The following is a 16,968-nucleotide window of genomic DNA, read 5'->3' as shown; positions in this document are numbered from 1 at the left end:
AACACCGAAAGCAGCAGCAGTGAGAGAAACGACAATGGTGCATGCGCAAAGAGGCGATAGCGGGTGTGATGTGAATTGGTGACTTCTAGGTCTAGGGTTTGATGACATCTCCAATAATGTGGTCGGTTGCATTTCACCTGTCCATTAATGAATTTTAATACATTAACAATTAATTATCCGACTGTTCAACGGCATTTAAGCACACACATAACACAACTTTGAGATCGGCTTGGCTTATTCATGAAATACGACACATAGGACAAAGGCGAGCGATGAAGGAGGAGCATACATGTGTCACTCTTCTCATTCCACAATAGGATGTGGAAGAGTGTTCCTTATACGTTCATCCAAACTCTCCTCCACTCCCGATGTGGGATTAAACTTCCAACCCATGTCATGACATCATAAATGGACCTATGAGATTTATCTGGAATCAACTGTTATACAGGTCTATCGGCCTAAATTTCAACAATCCCCTGCTAGATTTTGCGTACATTGTGTTGTCCTTTGTTTTAAACATAGTTTTGATATTTCAGCATCTTCATTAGAAATTAGTTAAGGTTGAAGATTCACCTAGAGCAAGTGGCAACACTTATCCACAACTAACTATGCGATTGAATTGTTAGTTTTGCATGAAGTTTCACCAATTTTCTCATTAATAATAGGTGGCGCATATAAGTTACAATCATGACATACTCATTGGCTTACTAGAGATTACTTTAATACTCCCTCTGTCCCAAAATAAGTGTCTCAACCTTAGTAGTATATTTTGTACTAAAGTTGAGACACTTATGTTGAGACGAAGGGAGTAGTAAATTATTTTCCCAGGTCCTCATTGATGAGATCTCTAATCACGTAGGTTGGTTTACCACCATGGAAAATCACATATATCTCATACCCATCTCCTTTGATGCATTTTCTATCTCATTTCGTGATAGCCCATTTGTGAGGGATTCGTCTGATTCTTAACATTTTGGATATAATTTAATGCTATCACTTCGTAATTTGGCAATATCCACACATATTTGAGCCTTCTCTTTACTTTTCTTGAAGAATTCAGGTTGTCTTTCAAGTTCACTATGACGATTACAATTTGATTATCGTAGTTGATGAGGATAGACAAAGTTGATTTCAAACACTGACAAGTCCATAAAGATCTTAGGAAGCCATTTAGCTTCAATAGTGGTTTATTGAGTATTGTGAGCTCTGCTCCAATTGTTCATCTTGGTTAAGATGGTATGCTTGCGAGAATTTCATCAAATAATGTCACCACCAAGTGTGAACAAATATCCACTTGTGACCTTTATCTCATGAGCATCAGAAATCTAGTTTGAGCCACTATACCCTTCAAGTGCTCTCGGATATCCGGTGTAGTGTATCACATAGCTCACATTTCCCTTTAGATAGTGCATGACTCATTCAAGAGAACGCCAATGAACACCTCCCGCATTGGAAACAAAACAGGTTGGTTTGCTTACCACAAATGCTCATGACTCACATCTCTACTAAATATATAACTCAGTCAATGACTTGAGTGTATCTCAGATGACCTCTAGCTATTCCTTGATTCTTTCGAATCAATATAATAGGGTCATAAGGTGTCGAAGAAGAATCATAATCTGAATAGCCAAAGTGACTCAAAACCTTCTACACATAATGAGACTCCAAAAGTCTCCCCCATACTCATCTCTCAATACCTTGGTGTTAAAGATAGCATCAGTGATTAGTAACACCAAGATCGTTCATCTCAAAGTTACCAGACAAAAGAATACACTCATCAATGACTTGTGGTTGGTTTCAAATATCGGTATGTCATCAACATACAAGCACATTATGACTTCTTCGCCCCCACCATGATAATAGTATACATATTTATCAACTTCATTAACAACAATGTCATCATACATTAAATTTTTACCAAACTTCTCATGCCATTGCTTAGCTGCTTTTTTCAAGCCATGCTCATATTTCAATAATTTGCACACCTTTCCTTCCCAACCATGTAGCAAAAAACCATCTGACTGTTACATGAAGAGAATACCATGCAAGGCAACCAATGGTAGTAACACTCGAATGGTGTTGTGTCTAGGCACATGTGAGTAAGTATCTAAGAAATCTTCGCTTTCCTTATGGGTATATCCCTTGGCCACAAGACTAGCCTTGTACTTGCAGAGCCTAAACTCCCTTTTTAACGCCCAACTACATTCTACAGGTTTGCAACCATATGGACGATCTCCCATGTGCACTTACCATGATTGAATCCATCTTGCTACTTACATGTTCATTCAAGTAGTCGGCATCTGGGGATGCATAAGCTTCTGGAATATAATTGGGAGTGTCATCGACGAGGTATATAATGAAATCATCACTAAAGGACCTTGCAATCCTCTATATCTTGCTCCTAGTAGGAGCTTCATTGTCTTCCTCCACGTGATTTTCACCATGTGTTTGTTCATAATATTTCATCTAAATGGCATGTTCAGAAGTCTCATCAGATTCATGTTCTCATCTGTTTACCAAACGATCTAAATTTATTGATTAAGAAAGAAAATTACATCGGGGTGAACATACTGGCACAAAAAGAATAACAATGATATGTGAGAAAACTAAAAATTACATCAAGTTTCTATGGTGTCGTTGTCTCGAGCTTCACGTATTGCAAGTCAACGCTCCACCATAACTCCGATGAAGAAACCACATAAGACCGAATTTGCACAAACTAGACTAATTGTCATGGAATTGTCACGACAGATGTCCTAGCAAGTGGACTTAGTCATGGAGCCATCGCGATAGGATAAGCTTAAAGGGGTTAAACAGGACAAAGGACACAGGGAGTTTATACTGGTTCGGCCCCTTGCTGTGAAGGTAAAGGCCTAATCCAGTTTGAAGTGGTATTACTTATGTCTCGATCTAGCTTTCGATCTGTTGTCTCTTGCTCTAAACCGCCGCAGGGTCGTCCCTTTATATACTCAGGTTGACGCCCTGCGGCTTACAGAGTCCCAGCCGGTTCATAACAACGTGTCCGGCTTGGTGACTAAGTACACATGCCTTACAATACAAGTCATACATTAGGATCTTATTGACACTGATTATCATTAGGATGACAGGGGACCAGCCAAGCAGTCGAAGAAGAGGTAACTATCATTTCGACCGACTCAGAGCCTTTGCCAAGACAAAAAATTCGACGGTTAACCCGGAAAGTAAGCTTTTCACACCCCTTAGCTCATTTGGATCCTCACTTTCTTTTGAAGCAATAACAGCATGAGAGCCGGCGACAAACTCGGACCAGAGGAGGTGAAGAGTTATCGTCCGACTTACCAAATACGCAAGCTCCACGGAAACGTCAAAACGAGGTCTTTCCAAACTTAAATTCTTTTTACCCACTGGCGGGTCTCATTCGCCAGCCACTTAATCCTTCTGATTCACACTATCAGGAGGTTTCTCGCTCTTCCTTCGGTGACTCATGTCAAACCCAGCTGCCGGCTTTCAAGACTGCCCCTGGGTAACATCACTTTTATTCTCTATCTCCTTATGCTCTTATACTTCTACTGATCCCTCATAAACCATGCAGTGGACAAGCAAATCCTAGCAAGAAGGTAAAGGTGACCAAGCCGATTGAAGATCCTAAAGTCCATGAACTGGAGCAGCAAGTCCCAACATCAGACATTTCTAAAAAACAACCAGAAGAACCTACCCATGATGCCCCGCCAGAAACTCCTAATCTCTCCCATGTCCACACAAATATCAATGTTTTGAACACTGAATCATCAAGCCCACTTAAACTGTCAGAAGAGCATAATGAAGATGTTATGATCACTGGCAGCAGCTTCAAAGAACCGGGACAGCCTACCATCTTGGCCAAGTACTCTGTCAAAGAAGAATTCATTCAAAAGTGGAAAGTGAGATTCGACATTACTGATTATTCTCAACTAAGCGTCAGTGAAGTATTCTTTGGTTATCTCAGCCAAGTTCGTACCAGCCGCGACCTTGAGATTGATATGGTGAAGCAGATGCACCAGAAATATGAGGTATGCATTCCGGCTTAAATACATTATGCATATCATATCATCCCCCAAGTCTACTGTGTATAATAGAATTGAATATGCTGTAGACTTAGAATAGCAATGAGTATAAAGCATCTTTGATAGAAAAATCCTTCAAAAAAGTCGTCTTTCACTTAAACCGGATTTTAATGATCAACATTGCATCCGTAGCCCCCAAGGGTCGGTTTAATCAGCATGAATGAACCGGTACTTATCATTGTTTAAAGATCAAAACTTACTCATGTAGCCCCCATGAGCGGGTTGTGGTTTTCTGCAGCATTGCCGGGTCATCATAAAGTAGTAATGAAATATGAGCAAATATGCATTAGCCCCCAAGTGCTAAGTACTATTGCTTGAAAAGTGCTTGGGACTTAGCCATATAAGCCGTTGTAGGAGGAATTCTTCGGTAGGCATTAGCCCCCAAGTGCCAAGTGTTGTTGCTTGCAAAAGGCTTGGGACTTATATTCCTGTAACCTGGATATGAATGTGATTGCAAATCTGTGCTTGTACAGAACGCTATTGCTCAACTTCAATCAGAATTGGCTGATATGAAAACTCGGCTGGAGGTTCAAGAATCTAAGAGCCGGAAAGCTGATTCAAAATTCAAATTTAGTTTGGAGGAGGCAAAAAAGCTGAAAATCGGTTTTGATGCTGAAAGAACCGCCTTGGCTGAGGAGAAATCTGTTCTAACGCAGCGGGCTGAAAAAGTAGAAGCTGATCTTCAAAATGTGACCACTGAGCTTACCGGTTTAAAACACCGTGTATCTCAGATGGTTTCTGCTATCTTTGGTGAGCCGCCTTGCCAGCATCAAACTTGAATTTCTTCTTTTTATACCATAACCGCCGCTAATCACTTCACGATTGTTTACGCAGGTCCAAGGAGCAGCAACCTTAGTCAAGATACGCTGGTGAAGCTTAAAGCCGTATATACGCTTATTGAACAGCTATATACTGGAGCTCAGCACACGCTAGCCATGATTTCTCCAACAAATAAAGGACCCAATCTGCTGAGCAACGTCATGAAAAAAATTGTCAATTCTGCCTGCGAGGATTCAAGAAATAAAACGGTCATGTGCAAGAGCCAGAGCCGTGACGGCCTTGAGCCGTGCTAAGGCATGGGTACCAGAGCTAGACCCGGCTGAGGTAGCTACTAGGTATCCAAGTTTGAAATAAGATGGCACTTATTTTGATCAGAAGGACTTCGCTGCCTGTGTGAAGGAAATACGTCATGTGGCGACTCTCATTGCTGATGAGACAAACCTATCAAAATATCAGACGGCTTATGATGCAGAAAATCGGAAGAAACCCACGTCGGCTTATAAAGTGATGGATCTGATTCCCCCAATTCGTAAGCATACTTTCGCCCCTGAAGTTGACCCGTCCAATCTTATAGATGATGAAGCTGAATTCCATGCCTTACGTGGCATCAATTGGTCGTCACGAAACGTCCGGACGGCGGAGGAGGACGAAGAAATGAAAAAGGATGATCCAGAAACTTCAAATCATCAAGACCAAGAAGATTGACCCACTGGGCGGTTCAGATATCTGAACTTCGGAAAATACTTGATCCGTTTTGGCTCACTGAGTCATGTAATAGGGTAGAGAAACTTTGATCTGTCATGCCATCATGCACATTTTTTCTTTGTGCAACACTGTTTGATCCGCCAGTTGAAAAGCTTACCGCTTTATGCTTATGGTAATGTCAATTGATGCAGATGAGATTTATCATTACCCTGCACACAAGTAGATCACAATTACCCTAGTGGTTTACCGCAGGCGGGTCATAATACCCCATATAAAACTACTGGTGACTAAAATAATTCATAACCAGGGCCGGTATAATCTTGATTATAAAAAACAAATATCATACATGTGATATGTGATTAAAAATTGTCGGCTTACCATACCATTACAGTAAGGGTGATAACCCAAAACTTAGAAGACGATACGTCCAAGTACTTAATATCATCATATACTGGCGCCTTATACAGCAAGGGGTAGTAACGCTATGTTTGAACAGGAAGCCCCCAAGTGTTTTGTAAGCATGGCGTATGAACCAGACCAAGAGGGATATTTACAACTATGCTTCAAATATGAGCAAGAATCCCCCAAGTGGTCATAACCTGGTTTGAAAACCAGTTCCTGCAATATAAACCAGTATATCCATGCATATATGATGCATGCTATGATGATGTAATGATGATGCAATGTATGATGCAATATATGATGATGTATGTGTATGATGATAGAATACTTCAATGAAACTAGCATGATAGCCACTGGAATATTCATATCTATGCTTCAAATATGAGCAGGAAGTCCCCAAGCGGCTTGTGAGCATGGCGTATGAGCCGGACCAAGAGGGATATGCTTCGAATACGAGCAGGAAGCCCCCAAGTGGTCATAATTGTGGCATGCGCCGATCAAGAGGGATATTCACAGCTATGCTCCGAATACAAGCAAGAAGCCCCCAAGTGACCATAATTGTGGCATTGCGCCAATCAAGAGGGATATTCACAGCTATGCATCGAATACGAGCAGGAAGTCCCTAGTGACCATAACTGTGGCATTGCGCCGATCAAGAGGGACATTCACAACTTTTATTCGAATACGAGCAAGAAGCCCCCAAGTGACAATAATTGTGGCATTGCGCCGATCAAGAGGGATATTCACAGCTATGCTTCGAATACGAGCAGGAAGCCCCCAAGTGACCTTAATTGTGGCATTGCGCAGATCAAGAGGGATATTCACAGCTATGCTTCGAATACGAGCAGGAAGCCCCCAAGTGACAATAATTGTGGCATTGCGCCGATCAAGAGGGATATTCATAGCTATGTTTCGAATACGAGCAGGAAGCCCCCAAGTGACCATAATTGTGCCATTGCGCCGATCAAGAGGGATATTCACAACTATGCTTTGAATACGAGCAGGAAGCCCCCAAGTGACCATAATTGTGTCATTGCGCCGATCAAGAGGGATATTCATAGCTATGCATCGAATACGAGCAGGAAGCCCCCAAATGACCATTGGTAGTAAAAAAGACTTATTATCCTTTGAGATGAAATGAACAGAGACCCTGCATTAACATGTTGGAGATATGCCCTAGAGGCAATCATGTATGATGATATTTCCTATGTGTTTATGAATAAGGATAGTCCTTGGACATTATCAATGATGTGTATCAGCAAGTACATGACTTGTTTGTGGGACTATACATTGTATGATGGCTGTACTAAAAGGTCCCAAGTCGAAAGGGCTGTGTGGACGCGCAGCCGACTAGACTAGCATATGACACGGTCGATGGCTTGGTCTCACTAGCCATGGAGCATTAGATGCTAACCGGATAATATGGACTCGGAAGGATCTGGTCGGACTCGACGTAGTCGGATCCGAGTTGAGACAAGGTCCGAGTCGGACAAACCCAACTATGAGACGCAGCGATGTGTCATTGATACGTCCATTTTGCTTCATGCTTTTATATCGATATTTATTGCATTATGGGCTGTTATTACACATTATGTCACAATAGTTATGCCTATTCTCTCTTATTTTACAAGGTTTACATAAAGAGGGAGAATGCCGGCAGCTGGGATTCTGGGCTGGAAAAGGAGCAAATATTAGAGACCTATTCTGCACAGCTCCAAAAGTCCTGAAACTTCACGGAAGACGTTATCCAAATATATAAAAAATACTGAGAGCAAGAACTTCACCAGGGGGGCCACACCCATCCCACAAGGGTGGGGGGCGCGCCCCTACCTCGTGGGCCCCCTGGTGGCCCTGCGGTGGCCATCTTCTGCTCTATGAAGTCTTTCGATGGGAAAAAAATAAGCCATCTTCTCGGACGAAACTCCGCCGCCACGAGGCGGAACCTTGGCGGAACCAATCTAGGGTTCTGGCGGAGCTGTTCTGCCCAGGAAACTTCCCTTCCGGAGGGGGAAATCATCACCATCGTCATCACCAACGCTCCTCTCATCGGGAGAGGGCAATCTCCATCAACATCTTCATCAGCACCATCTCCTCTCAAAACCCTAGTTCATCTCTTGTATCTAATTCTTGTCTCCAAGTCTGGGATTGGTGCTAGTAGGTTGCTAGTAGTGTTAATTACTCCTTGTAGTTGATGCTAGTTGGTTTAATTGGTGGAAGATCATATGTTCAGATCCTATATGCATATTAATACCCCTCTGATTATGAACATGTTTATGCTTTGTGAGTAGTTACTTTTGTTCCTGAGGACATGGGAGAAGTCTTGCTATTAGTAGTCATGTGAATTTGGTATTTGTTCGATATTTTGATGAGATGTATGTTGTCCCTCCTCTAGTGGTGTTATGTGAACATCGACTACATGACACTACACCATTATTTGGGCCTAGAGGAAGGCATTGGGAAGTAATAAGTAGATGATGGGTTGCTAGAGTGATAGAAGCTTAAACCCTAGTTTATGCATTGCTTCGTAAGGGGCTGATTTGGATCCATATGTTTCATGCTATGGTTAGGTTTACCTTAATACTTTTGATGTAGTGACGGATGCTTGCAATAGAGGTTAATCATAAGTGGGATGCTTATCCAAGTAAGGGCATTACCCAAGCACCGGTCCACCCACATACCAAATTATCAAATTACCGAACGCGAATCATATGAGCGTGATGAAAAATAGCTTGACGATATTCCCATGTATCCTCAGGAGCGCTTTTCTCTATATAAGAGTTTGTCCAGGCTTGTCCTTTTCTACAAAAAGGATTGGGCCACCTTGCTTCACTTTATTTACCTTTGTTACTTGTTGCTCGTTACAAATTATCCTATCACAAAACTATCTGTTACCACTTATTTCAGTACTTGCAGAGAATACCTTGCTGGAAACCGCTTATCATTTCCTTCTGCTCCTCATTGGGTTCGACACTCTTACTTATCGAAAGGACTATGATAGATCCCCTATACTTGTGGGTCATCAAGACTCTTTTGTGGCGCCGTTGCCGGGGAGTGAAGCGCCTTTGGTAGGTGGAATTTGGTAAGGAAAAATTTATATAGTGTGCTGAAATTTACTGTCACTTGTTACTATGGAAAGTAATCCTCTAAGGGGCTTGTTCGGGGTATCTTCACCCCGACCATAGAGCAAAGAGTTGATCCTCAACCTACTGAACCTACTGAAAATGAAAATGAAATTGTCTGCTTTGAAATTCCATCGGGTATGATAGAAAAACTGCTAGCTAATCCTTTTTTAGGAGATGGAACAAAACATCCTGATGAGCATCTAATATATGTGGATGTAGTTTGTGGATTATTTAAGCTTGCAGGTGTACCCGGAGATGTTGTTAAGAAGAAGGTATTCCCTTTATCTTTGAAGGGAGGCGCATCGACATGGTATAGGCTATGTGATGATATGGGGTCTTGGAATTACAAACGATTGAAATTGGAATTTCATCAGAAGTTTTATCCTATGCATCTTGTTCATCATGATCGCAATTACATATATAATTTTTGGCCTCGCGAAGGAGAAAGCATCGCTCAAGCTTGGGGGAGGCTTAAATCAATGTTATATTCATGCCCCAATCATGAGCTCTCAAGAGAAATGATTATTCAAAAATTTTATGCTCGGCTTTCTGATAACAATCGCACCATGCTTGATACTTCTTGTGCTGGCTCTTTTATGATGAAGACTATTGAATTCAAATGGGATTTATTGGAAAGAATTAAACGCAACTCTGAAGATTGGGACCTCGACAAAGGTAAGGAGTCAGGTATGACACCTAGTTTTGATTGTGTTAAATCTTTTATGGATACCGATATTTTTCGTAAATTTAGCACTAAATATGGACTTGACTCTGAGATAGTAGCTTATTTCTGTGAATCTTTTGCTACATATGTCGATCTCCCCAAGGAGAAGTGGTTTAAATATCATCCTCCCATAGAAGTAAAAGTAGTTGCACCTATTAAAATTGAAGAAAAGATTGTCACTTATAATGATCCTATTGTTCCTACTGCTTATGTTGAGAAACCACCTTTCCCTATTAGGATAAAGGATCATGCTAAAGCTTCAAATGTGGTTCGTAAAAGCAATATTAAAACTTATACACCTCATGAGCAAATTAAAGTTGAACCTGATATTGCTATTGTTAAAGATATCTTGTCTAATAATATTTATGGGCATGTTATTTATTTCTATGATGAAACTGCTAGAATTGCTAAACCTTGTGCTAAAGATAAACCTAGACCTGTGGTAGGCATGCCTGTTATTTCTGTTAAAATAGGAGATCATTGTTATCATGGCTTATGTGATATGGGTGCCAGTGCTAGTGCAATACCTATTAGCCTGTATAGAGAAATCATGCATGATATTGCACTTGTTGAGTTAGAGGATATTGATGTTACAATTAAGCTTGCCAATAGAGATACTATTTCACCAATGGGAATTGTTAGAGATGTTGAAGTCTTGTGTGGGAAAACTAAATATCCTGCTGATTTTCTTGTTCTTGGTTCCCCACAAGATAACTTTTGTCCCATTATATTTGGTAGACCCTTCCTGAACACTGTTAATGCTACCATAGATTGCAAAAGGGATGTTGTTACTACCGCTTTAGATGATATGACTCATGAATTTAATTTCTCTAAATTTAGTAGACAACACCGTGAAGAAGAATTACCTAGTAAGGATGAAATTATTGGTCTTGCTTCTTTTGCCGTACCTCCTAGTGATCCTTTAGAACAATATTTGCTAGACCATGAAAATGATATGTTTATGAATGAAAGAAGGTAAATAGATGAAGTATTCTTTAAACAAGGACCTATTCTGAAACACAATTTGCCTGTTGAAATCCTAGGGGATCCTCCTCCACCCAAGGGTGATCCCGTGTTTGAGCTTAAACCGTTACCTGATACTCTTAAATATGCTTATCTTGATGAGAAAAATATATATCCTGTTATTATTAGTGCTAACCTTTCAGAGCATGAGGAAGAGAGATTGTTGAAAACTCTGAAGAAGCACCATGCTGCTATTGGCTATACTCTTGATGATCTTAAGGGCATTAGTCCCACTCTATGTCAACATAAAATAAATTTGTAAGAAGACGCTAAACCAGATCGTGATCATCAACGCTGGCTGAATCCTAAAATGAAAGAAGTGGTAAGAAAGGAAATACTAAAGCTCCTTGAGGCAGGTATAATCTATCCCGTTGCTGATAGTCAGTGGGTAAGTCCTGTCCATTGTGTCCCCAAGAAGGGACGTATTACTGTCGTTCCTAATGATAAAGATGAATTGATTCCTCAAAGAATTATTACATGTTATAGGATGGTAATTGATTTCCGCAAATTAAATAAGGCTACTAAAAAGGATCATTACCCCTTACCTTTTATCGATCAAATGCTAGAAATATTATCCAAACATACACATTTTTGCTTTCTAGATGGTTATTCTGGTTTCTCTCAAATTCTTGTGTCAGCCAAAGATCAATCAAATACTACTTTTACATGCCCTTTTGGTACTTTTGCTTATAGACGTATGCCTTTTGGTTTATGTAATGCACCTGCTACCTTTCAAAGATGCATGATGGCTATATTCTCTGACTTTTGTGAAAAGATTTGTGAGGTTTTCATGGACGACTTTTCCGTCTATGGATCTTCTTTTGATGATTGCTTGAGCAACCTTGATCGAGTTTTGCAGAGATGTGAAGAAACTAATATTGTCTTGAATTGGGAAAAGTGCCAATTTATGGTTAATGAAGATATTGTATTGGGGCATAAAGTTTTTGAAAGAGGTATTGAAGTTGATAAAGCCAAAGTTGATGCTATTGAGAAGATGCCATGTCCCAAGGACATCAAAGGTATAGGAAGTTTCCTTGGCCATGCCGGATTTTATAGGAGGTTCATTAAGGACTTCTCAAAAATTTCTCGGCCTCTGACTAATTTATTACAAAAAGATATACCATTTGTCTTTGATGATGATTGTGTAGAAGCATTTGAAATACTTAAGAAAGAATTAATCTCTGCACCTATTATTCAGCCACCTGATTGGTACCCTTTGAAATTATGTGTGATGCTAGTGATTATGCTGTAGGTGCTGTTCTAGGACAAAGAGTTGATAAGAAATTAAATGTTATTCAATATGCTAGTAAAACCCTAGACAATGCTTAAAGAAATTATGCTACTACTGAAAAGGAATTCTTAGCGGTTGTATTTGCTTGTGATAAGTTCAGACCTTATATTGTTGATTCTAAAGTAACTATTCACACTGATCATGCTGCTATTAAATATCTTATGGAAAAGAAAGATGCTAAACCTAGACTTATTAGATGGGTTCTCTTGCTACAAGAATTTGATTTGCATATTGTTGATAGAAACGGAGCTGAGAACCCCGTTGCAGACAACTTGTCTAGGTTAGAAAATGTGCTTGATGACCCACTTCCTATTGATGATAGCTTTCCTGACGAGCAATTAAATGTCATAAATGCTTCTCATACTGCTCCATGGTATGCTGATTATGCTAATTACATTGTTGCTAAGTTTATACCACCTAGTTTCACATACCAGCAAAAGAAAAAGTTCTTCTATGATTTGAGGCATTACTTTTGGGATGACTCACATCTTTATAAAGGAGTAGATGGTGTTATTAGACGTTGTGTACCTAAGCATGAACAGGAACATATCCTAGGCAAGTGTCACTCCGAAGCTTATGGAGGACACCATGCTAGAGATAGAACTGCCCATAAGGTATTGCAATCTAGTTTTTATTGGCCTACTCTCTTCAAGGATGCCCGTAAGTTTGTCCTATCTTGTGATGAATGTCAAAGAATTGGTAATATTAGTAGACGTCAAGAAAGGCCTATGAATTATTCACTTGTTATTGAACCATTTGATGTTTGGGGCTTTGACTATATGGGACCCTTTCCTTCCTCTAATGGATATACACATATTTTAGTTGTTGTTGATTACGTTACTAAGTGGGTAGAAGCTATTCCAACTAGTAGTGCTGATCATAACACTTCTATTAAAATGCTTAAAGAAGTTATTTTTCCAAGATTTGGAGTCCCTAGATATTTAATGACTGATGGTGGTTCACATTTTATTCATGGTGCTTTCCGTAAAATGCTTGCTAAATATGATGTTAACCATAGAATTGCATCTCCTTATCATCCTCAGTCTAGTGGTCAAGTAGAATTGAGTAATAGAGAGCTCAAATTAATTTTGCAAAAGACTGTTAATAGATCTAGAAAAAATTGGTCCAAGAAACTTGATGATGCATTATGGGCCTATAGAACTGCATATAAAAATCCTATGGGTATGTCTCCGTATAAAATGGTTTATGGAAAAGCATGTCACTTACCTCTCGAACTAGAACACAAGGCATATTGGGCCATTAAAGAACTCAATTATGATTTTAAACTTGCCGGTGAGAAGAGGCTATTTGATATTAGCTCACTTGATGAATGGAGAACCGAAGCCTATGAAAATGCCAAGTTGTTTAAAGAAAAGGTTAAAAGATGGCATGACAAAAGGATACAAAAGCGTGAGTTTAATGTAGGTGATTATGTATTGCTATAAAACTCTCGTTTAAGATTTTTTGCAGGAAAACTTCTCTCTAAATGGGAAGGTCCTTACGTTATCGAGGAGTTCTATCGTTCCAGTGCTATAAAAATCAACAACTTCGAAGGCACAAATCCGAAGGTGGTGAATGGTCAAAGAATCAAACATTACATCTCAGGTAATCCCATAAATGTTGAAACCAATGTTATTGAAACCGTAACACTGGAGGAATACATAAGGGACACTTTCCGGAACATTTCAGACTCCGAAAAGGAATAGGTATGTGGTACAGTAAGCAAACCGACTCCAAAACAGTTTTAAGGCAATATTTGTCCGTTTTGGAATATTTAGAAAAATAGAAAAATAAGTAGCAGTTCAGGAAGGACACGAGGGCTCCACGAGGGTGGAGGGCGCGCCCTACCCTACTAGGCAGGCCCCCTACCTCGTATGCTCTTCGGACTCCATTTTCGTACACGACCCATATTTTGGTCGGTAAAAATTCATTATATAATCTCCCGAAGGTTTTGACTCCCGTATCACACAATTATCCTCTATTTTGTGTTTCGAACTATTGCTGTTGCAGATTAGAACAAGATGTCTTCGCAAGAGTCAGTCGGGGAGAGCCGAGTGTCTCACCCGGCACCGAGATCAATGACAAACAACAATGTTGACCTCTTTGGGCCAGCAATGGAGGAAGAGATGGAGGCCGAATTGAAGAGGATAGATGCCATGGAAGAGGATCAAGAAGTCACTTCCTGCTTCCGAGTTGGATTCACAATGAGAGAACTGCAGAGCTCGGCTATTCCAAACTTGGTTATCCCTTCCAATGTTAGATTTCTTTATTATGAGAATATGAAAAAGAGTTTCACTGGTTCTCCCGCAGCTATGCAGCACCCTTGGGTGCAGGGAGCTTTGGTTGTTACAGGAAAACTCTGAAAGGAAATAATGGACCTCAAGCAGCAAGTCAATAAGCTCGAGGAGGAGAATCGTATCATGAGGGGCATCATCGCCAAGAACATCACATCACCACCCATGAAAAGAGAGACATAATCACTTGGGTATGGGAACTCCCTTTGGCTACTGCCAAGCTTGGGGGAGTGCCCCGGTATCGTATCACCATCACTTTTATCTTTACCGTTTTTCTTAGTTCGATCCTTTTGGTAATATCTTGATCCAGTAGAATAAAAGTTCTTAGTATGATCTAGTTGTGAGTTTTGCCTTATAATCCTTTTATGTAATCGAGTCTGTGAGCTATATAATAAAGATTAGTGTTGAGTCAAGGGCTTGATTATTTTGCCATGATCTTAAGTGAATAAAAGAAAAGAGAAAGAAATAAAAAGAAACAAAGAGATCACGTGAGTCTTATGGAGAGTAATGAGCTCACATAGAAAAAGTATGATGAATAAAAGTTGTTGAGGGTTGACAAACATAGTTTTGGTCATCGTTGCAATTAATAGGAAGTAATAAAGAAAGAGAGGTCTTCACATATAGATATACTATCTTGGACATCTTTTATGATCGTGAGCACTCATTAAAATATGACATGCTAAAAGAGTTGACATTGGACAAGGAAGACAACATAATGGGTTATGTTTTCTTACATCTAAGATAAGTTATATTGTCATGGATTATCCAACATGGTTGAGCATGCCTTTCCCCCTCACGCTAGCCAAATTCATCACAACAAGTAGAGATACTACTTGTGCTTCTAAATACCCTAAAACCAGTTTTGCCATCAGAGTCCACTATACCTACCTATGGATTGAATAAGATCCTTCAAGTAAGTTGTCATCGGTGCAAAGCAATAAAAATTGCTCTTTAAATATGTATGACTTATTAGTGTGGGAGAAAATAAGCTTTATACGATCGTGTGATATGGAAGAAATAAAAGCGACAGACTGCATAATAAAGGTCCATATCACAAGTGGCAATATAAAGTGACGTTCTTTCGCATTAAGATTTTGTGCATCCAACTATAAAAGCGCATGACAACCTCTGCTTCCCTCTGCGAAGGGCCTATCTTTTACTTCTATCTCCTACCTTGCATAAGAGTCATGGTGATCTTCACCCTTCCTTTTTACATTTTATCCTTTGACAAGCACGGTATGTTGGAAAGATCCTAGTATATATGGCTAATTGGATGTGAGTTTTCATGAAACATTACTATTGACATTACCCTTGAGGTAAAACATTGGGAGGCAAAACTATAAGCCCCTATCTTTCTCTGTGTCCGATTAAAATTCCATACCCATAAGTATTGCGTGAGTGTCAGCAATTGTGAAAGACTATATGATAGTTGAGTATGTGGACTTGCTGAAAAGCTCTTATACATTGACTCTTTCCTATGTTATGATAAATTGCAATTGCTCCAATGACTGAGACTATAGTTTGTTAGTTTTTAATGAAGTTTACTATTCATACTTGAGATTGTGATTGAATTATTACTCTAGCATAAGAAATCATATGAAAAGAATTATATAAGTTGCTTTTCTAAGAATGATCATGATGCCCTCATGTTCGTATTTTATTTTTATCGACACCTCTATCTCTAAACATGTGGACATATTTTTCGATTTCGGCTTTTCGCTTGAGGACAAGCGAGGTCTAAGCTTGGGGGAGTTGATACGTCCATTTTGCATCATGCTTTTATATCTTTATTTATTGCATTATGGGCTATTATTACACATTATGTCACAATACTTATGCATATTCTCTCTTATTTTACAAGGTTTACATAAAGAGGGAGAATGCCGGCAGCTGGGATTCTGGGCTGGAAAAGGAGCAAATATTAGAGACCTATTCTGCACAGCTCCAAAAGTCCTGAAACTTCATGGAAGACGTTTTCCAAATATATAAAAAATACTGAGAGCAAGAACTTCACCAGGGGGGCCACACCCTGCCCACGAGGGTGGGGGGCGCGTCCTATCCCCTAGGCGTGCCCCCTACCTCGTGAGCCGCCTGGTGGCCCTACGGTGGCCATCTTCTGCTCTATGAAGTCTTTCGATGGGAAAAAATAATAAGCCATCTTCTCGGACGAAACTCCACCGTCACGAGGCGGAACCTTGGCGGAACCAATCTAGGGTTCTGGCGGAGGTGTTCTGCCCAGGAAACTTCCCTCCCGGAGGGGGAAATCATCGCCATCGTCATCCCCAACGCTCCTCTCACCGAGAGAGGGCAATCTCCATCAACATCTTCATCAGCACCATCTCCTCTCAAAACCCTAGTTCATCTCTTGTATCCAATTCTTCTCTCCAAGTCTGGGATTGGTGCTAGTAGGTTGCTAGTAGTGTTAATTAGTCCTTGTAGTTGATGCTAGTTGGTTTAATTGGTGGAAGATCATATGTTCAGATCCTATATGCATATTAATACCCCTCTGATTATGAACATGTTTATGCTTTGTGAGTAGTTACTT

The sequence above is a fragment of the Triticum urartu genome, chromosome 2A (assembly GCF_056163025.1).
Source record: "Triticum urartu cultivar PI428250 chromosome 2A, HENAU_Tu73, whole genome shotgun sequence".
NCBI classification, from domain to species: Eukaryota; Viridiplantae; Streptophyta; class Magnoliopsida; order Poales; family Poaceae; genus Triticum; species Triticum urartu.
This window is presented reverse-complemented; position numbering follows the sequence as displayed.